Raw genomic sequence first — 6,115 nt, forward strand, 5'->3', positions numbered from 1 at the left:
ATTCTACCATAATCACATTATGGGAATATCCATGCTGAAGGTCAGATTCAACTAAAAATGTCTCTGAGCCTGATATGAGGTGGTAGAAAACTCCTTTAGTTGAAGTCTGCCTACCAAAATTTCACCTCGGCTCCCATATATTTCTTCGTTCATCAAAACAGCAGACAGGAAAGAGATGTGCTTGTTGAAGTCATCAGCAGAGGATATAGGCAGTGTTCTAGAGTTGGGCATGGGGCACAGCATGAGTCAGAAAGCCTAGATGTTGGGGCGGGTAGGACTTGAGGAGAGAAGGCAGCTGCCCATTGCACTTGGGAACGTGCAGAGGAAGAGCATGTTCAGTTGCAAGAGGTAAAGAATACAGCAGACGTTGTCCCAAAAGATCCACAACAAGCACTGACATTTGCAGGAATCAGATATTGTTGAAGACATTGTGCTAACTAGCTTCTTGGTAACTTAGTGTGATGGGTTATACCCATCCTGAAAGTGGGGTGGGGGGTGTGAGAGCCTTGCTCTCCCTGGAGGGTTGTTTTCTCCCTGTGAAACCAAGTTAGTCTGTTCCACTCCCATTCCCTGTCCAGAAAGCATATAAAAAGGAAGACACTGAAGCCATTTGCTCTCTTTAACTTCTGCCTTGCTGGGACAAAAGGACTAAGAGAGTTGCTGCTGGCTTCCAGGCTCTCTGCCACGTGGTTGGGCCTGGTCCTCCTCCCTGCTGCATCGACACTTCTTCAAAGGACTGTTGGTTTTGTACATAGTTTTACCATCCATCCTTGTTCCTTACCCTTGTGAACCCTTCCTGTTATTGATATATATGTATTAAAGAAAATTTTACCTCTCTACTTCCAAACCAACTCCAAATTATTTCTTGGTAGATTTGCCTCTTCCCTTTTCTTTCCTTACCCCCTTTTTCTTTCCTTTCTTTTTTTCCCTTCCCTTATCTCTCCCTGTACTTTCTCCTTCCCCCTTTTTTCCCCCCTCTCAATCAGGAAAGAAGGGGAGGGGGCAGGGGAGGGATTCTCAGTCTTACCCCCATCTGAGCTCTTAAATCCCAGTTAAGGCTCAAACCACCTTGGGGTGGTAAAGACTGGTGGTACTGATCCTGCTCGAGAAGGAAATCCAAGTCAAGAATGGAATTACTGGGCAAAGATTGTGAGGTAACGTCTATCATTGATAGTTTGGACTCAATGATCTTGAAGGTCTCTTCCAAGCTGGTCTGGTCTGGTCTATTCTATTCTATTCTATTCTATTCTATTCTATTCTATTCCATTCCATTCCATTCCATTCCATTCCATCCCATCCCATCCCATCCCATCCCATCCCATCCCATCCCATTCCATTCCATTCCATTCCATTCCATTCCATTCCATTCCATCCTATCCTATCCTATCCTATCCTATCCTATCCTATCCTATCCTATCCTATCCTATCCTATCCTATCCTATCCCATCCTATCCTATCCCATCCTATCCTATCCCAAAGAAACATGCTGGCAGGAACAATGAAGTACTGTGACTGCACATATATTTTGCATGCAGAGTATTTACAGATGGTAACTCAGACAATTTCATCTCCCTAGGTGTTTACTCTATGCTTGTAAAATGCAATGGTATTTTTTCATTCCTTCTTGACTGGAAGAGAGAAGACATTTAGGTTATAAATTGTTCAGACTTATTTGGTAATGCTATCAGCTTTTCCCTATCTGCTTGTAGCAGGAACAGAAGGGAGACAGATAATGCTTTACACATAAAATCATAGAGGAGAAACCCAGAAAACAAGCTTTGTTTTCAACATGTTTAAACTGTTCAAATGACAGGAATTGGTTGCCTTGGAAGCAGATCTGCAGCTGAATGAAACCTTTCACCTGTCCAACATATGAAATATTTATTATCTGAGGGTGACTGGCGATTCAATAAAGCCAGACATACAATGCAGAAGCAGACCCTGGCTCGTCACCTCCATGAATTTCACAGGTTCTGTGGCAGCCAGATTAGATTTTGCCACAGGACAGAAGGAAGAGGCCTCAATTGCAGTATGGGGTGTAAGGAGAAATGAAACAAAAGGAAAGCAACATCTTAACTTTGCATTCAATTTAACCAGGCTGGTGAAGCAAAATGCTGATGCTCCTCTTATACTATGTTTTCATTTCCAATTAAAGAGAAGAGCCCACTCTCTCTTTAGATAATTACTTTTCCAATAAATTATTCTTGGCCATTTGTTTCCCCCCATAAAAAAATTGCCTGGTGTTTTTGTCTGGTAGAAATTGTTGGATCCCCCCCCCCCCCCCCCCTTTCCCTTTTGTGTGGGTTGGAATTAATTTATTATAGGCCTAAAACTTGGCAGGGATCCAGGCACAACGGTCTGAAAAATGTTCATACTAAAATTCAATGATGGGATTCCTTGTTTATTTTATCTCAGAGCCTCCCTGAGAATTCAGTCCTGCAAAATGGAGCACAGTTGATGCACAAGTGGGCATGTAATCCAATCCACTTTATTTTCTTCGGGAAAAATATTTGAGACATTTCTATTGCTGCAGAAAACAACCCTGAGTATGGAAAGTGATATTTTTGCATAGCTGCTTTCGGCAGTGAGCCACACTTTGAAAGAACCTTGACATTTTTTTGCCCTTTATCACCTTCATTGTTATTTTTTCTCTCAGAAAATCTGGGTTTGGCATCCTTCCTATCGCTAAACAGCTTTAACATCTGCATTCAAGAGGTGCTGAAATTGTCTAATTAACCCAGGAGGCAAAAATAAGGATTAGAGTCCGTTGTTGTCATACCCTAAATCATATCACAATAAAGAGGAATGGAATGGAATGGAATGGAATGGAATGGAATGGAATGGAATGGAATAGAATAGAATAGAATAGAATAGAATAGAATAGAATAGAATAGAATAGAATAGAATAGACCAGGTTGGAAGATACCTTCAAGATCATCGTGTCCAACCTATCATCCACCACCACCTAATCAACCAAACCATGCAACCAAGGACCCCATCAGGTCTCCTCCTAAACACCTCTAATGATCATAGAATCATAGAATCAGTAAGGTTGGAAAAGACCTCTAAGATCATCAAGTCCAACCATAAGCGAGCTACCATCACCACTAAGCTATGTCCTGAAGTGTCACATGCCCACATTTCTTGAACACCTCCAGGGATGGTGACTCCACCATCTCCCTGGACAGCCTGCTCCAATGCTTGACTGCTCTTGCAGCAAAGAAATTTTTTGCCAGTATCCAGTCCATTCCAATCTAAAATGGTTTGGGTTGGAAGCGACCCTGAAGATCATCTAGTGCCAACCCCCCTGCTAGGGGGACACCCTCCACTAGACCAGGGTGCTCAAGGCTGCATCCATCCTGGCCCTGAACACCATAGTATCATAGTATCATTCATTCAGGGTTGGAAGGGACCACAAGGATCATCCAGTTCCAACCCCCCTGCCATGGGCAGGGACACCCCACACTAGATCAGGCTGGCCAGAGCCTCATCCAGCCTGGGCTTAAACACCTCCAGGGACGGGGCCTCAACCATCTCCCTGGACAACCCATTCCAGGGCTTCACCACTCTCATGGGGAAGAACTTCCTCCTCATGTCCATCCTGAATCTCCCCACCTCCAGCTTCATTCCATTCCCCCTAGTCCTATCACTACCTGAGATCCTGAGCAGTCCTTCCCCAGCCTTCCTGTAGGCCTCCTTCAGACACTGGAAAGCCACAATTAGGTCACCTCAGAGCCTTCTCTTGTCCAGACTGAACAGCCCTAACTCCTTCACTCTGTCCTCATAGGAGAGGTGCTCCAGCCCTCTGATCATCCTCGTGGCCCTTCTCTGGACACCTTCCAGCACCTCCACATCCCTCTTGTAATAGGGGCTCCAGAACTGGACACAGTACTCCAGGTGGGGTCTCACCAGGGCTGAGTAGAGGGGGAGGATCACCTCCCTCGACCTGCTAGCCACACTTCTCCTGATACAGCCCAGGATCTGATTGGCCTTGCGGGCTGCAAGTGCACACTGAGAGCTCATGTTGAGCTTTATGTCCACCAGCACCCCCAAGTCTCTCTCCTCAGGGCTACTTTACAGCCAGTCACTGCCCAGCCTGGATTTGTGCCTGGGATTGCCTCGACCCAGATGCAGGACCCTGCACTTGCTCTTATTGAACTTCATGAGGTTGGCCTGTGCCCACCTCTCCAGCCTGTCCAGGTCCCTCTGGATGGCCTCCCTTCCCTCCAGTGTGTCTGCCGCCCCACACAGCTTGGTGTCATCAGCAAACTTGCTGAGTGTGCATTCAATGCCACTGTCCATGTCACCCACAAAGATGTTGAATAAGACAGGTCCCAGGACTGATCCCTGAGGGACTCCACTTGTCACTGGCCTCCACTGGGACATAGACCCATTGACATCCACAGTGTCTTAGGGCAACGTGTTCTGGTGTCTCACCACCCTCACTGGAAAGAACTTCTTCCTAACAACCAAAGAAAAGACACTACTGTGGGTAGTGATGGTAGTTGCAGAGAGCAAGAAGGTCTCCCCTGAGCCTCCTCTTCTCCAGGCTAAACAATCCCAATCCCTCCCTTACTGACTTTGTGCAAATTACTTTCCCCATGTTTGTTACATTCCCTTCAGCCTCTCACAGAATGCCATGCTTATGTCTTCCCAAGTTTGTTAAAGAGATGTTGCTAGGCTCCAAGTGCACCAAAAAGAGCACTTCTTCCCAGCCTTTCCATATGCCTGGAATACCCCCTTCCTTTCTTGCCATGGTACATCGAGTACCTTCCCTTTCTTTCAGAAGCTGAGGATCCATCTGTTCGGCAAAGCACTCCATCTGCAATGTCAGCAAGTCCAGTGATGTGCTGCCAATATTTCAACAAAGGGCTCCTCTAAACCCGTTCCCCTGAGCCAGTAACACAGCTTATATCCCCAGGGTGGGGATGCTCGCAGACAGGAGGCTTGTGGGACTAGCAGACTCTATTCATGTGGTTTTCCCCTTTCAAGAAAATGTTTTCCCATATCCAAGGAAAGAGGCAGCAGCATTTGACAAATGTTTCTGTTATGTGCCTCCTACCAGAAATGTCTTGGATTAAAAAAAAAAAAAAGTATTAAAAAATAAATCCTTTGTTAAGAGAGTTGCAGAGTGTTCACCTGGAAAAAATACAAGGGATGAAAATAGTAGAAAGGGACTGCTGGGGACCACATCTGCATCTAGCAAACTAGGAAAAGGGCCTCAGTGAGAAGGAAATTATGCTAAATTTTCCTGTCAGTAAGAAGCTGGGGGGAGGGAAGAGGGCTTAGAAGAGGAGAAGAGAAGAGAAGAGAAGAGAAGAGAAGAGAAGAGAAGAGAAGAGAAGAGAAGAGAAGAGAAGAGAAGAGAAGAGAAGAGAAGAGAAGAGAAGAGAAGAGAAGAGAAGAGAAGAGAAGAGAAGAGAAGCGAAGAGAAGCGAAGCGAAGCGAAGCGAAGAGAAGAGAAGAGAAGAGAAGAGAAGAGAAGAGAAGAGAAGAGAAGAGAAGAGAAGAAGAGAGAGGAGAGGACCAGGTTGGAAAAGAACTTCAAAATCATCAAGACCAATGTATCAGCCAACACCATCTAATCAACTAAACCATGGCACTAAGCACCCCATCCAGTCTCCTCTTAAACACATTGACTCCACCACCTTCCTGGGCAGCCCATTCCAATGGCAAAACACTCACTCTATGAAGAATTTCTTCCTAACATCCAGCTTAAACCTCCCCTGGCGCAGCTTGAGACTGTGTCCTCTTGTTCTGGTGCTGGTTGCCTGGGAGAAGAGACCAACCCCCTCTTGACTACAGCCTCCCTTCAGGTAGTTGTAGAGAGCAAGAATTTCTCCTCTGAGGCTCCCCTTCTTCAGGCTAAGCAACCCATCTCCCTTAGCCTCTCCTCACAGGGTTTGTGCTTGAGGATTCTCCCCAGCTTTGTTGCCCTTCTCTGGACACGTTCAAGTGTCTCAACATCCTTAAATTGAGTGGCCCTGAACTAGACACAGGACTCAAGGTGTGGCCTAACCAGTGCTCAGTGCAGGGGCACAATGACTTCCCTGCTCCTGCTGTCCACAGTGTTCCTGATACAGGCCAGGATGTCTTAACAGTTAAGACAGGAAGC

The 6,115-nt window shown here is 45.9% G+C and overlaps 1 long non-coding RNA gene across 1 annotated transcript in view; it reads right to left on the reverse strand.

Annotated features, from left to right (window-relative positions):
- LOC137455552 (uncharacterized) overlaps window positions 1-6,115 on the reverse strand; it is a 258,251-nt gene that overhangs the window by 27,028 nt on the left and 225,108 nt on the right. The gene's annotated exons all lie outside the window — the stretch shown is intronic.

This window comes from Melanerpes formicivorus, unplaced genomic scaffold, assembly GCF_026170545.1.
Source record: "Melanerpes formicivorus ecotype bairdi unplaced genomic scaffold, bMelFor1.0.p_v2 SCAF_101, whole genome shotgun sequence".
Taxonomy (NCBI): domain Eukaryota; kingdom Metazoa; phylum Chordata; class Aves; order Piciformes; family Picidae; genus Melanerpes; species Melanerpes formicivorus.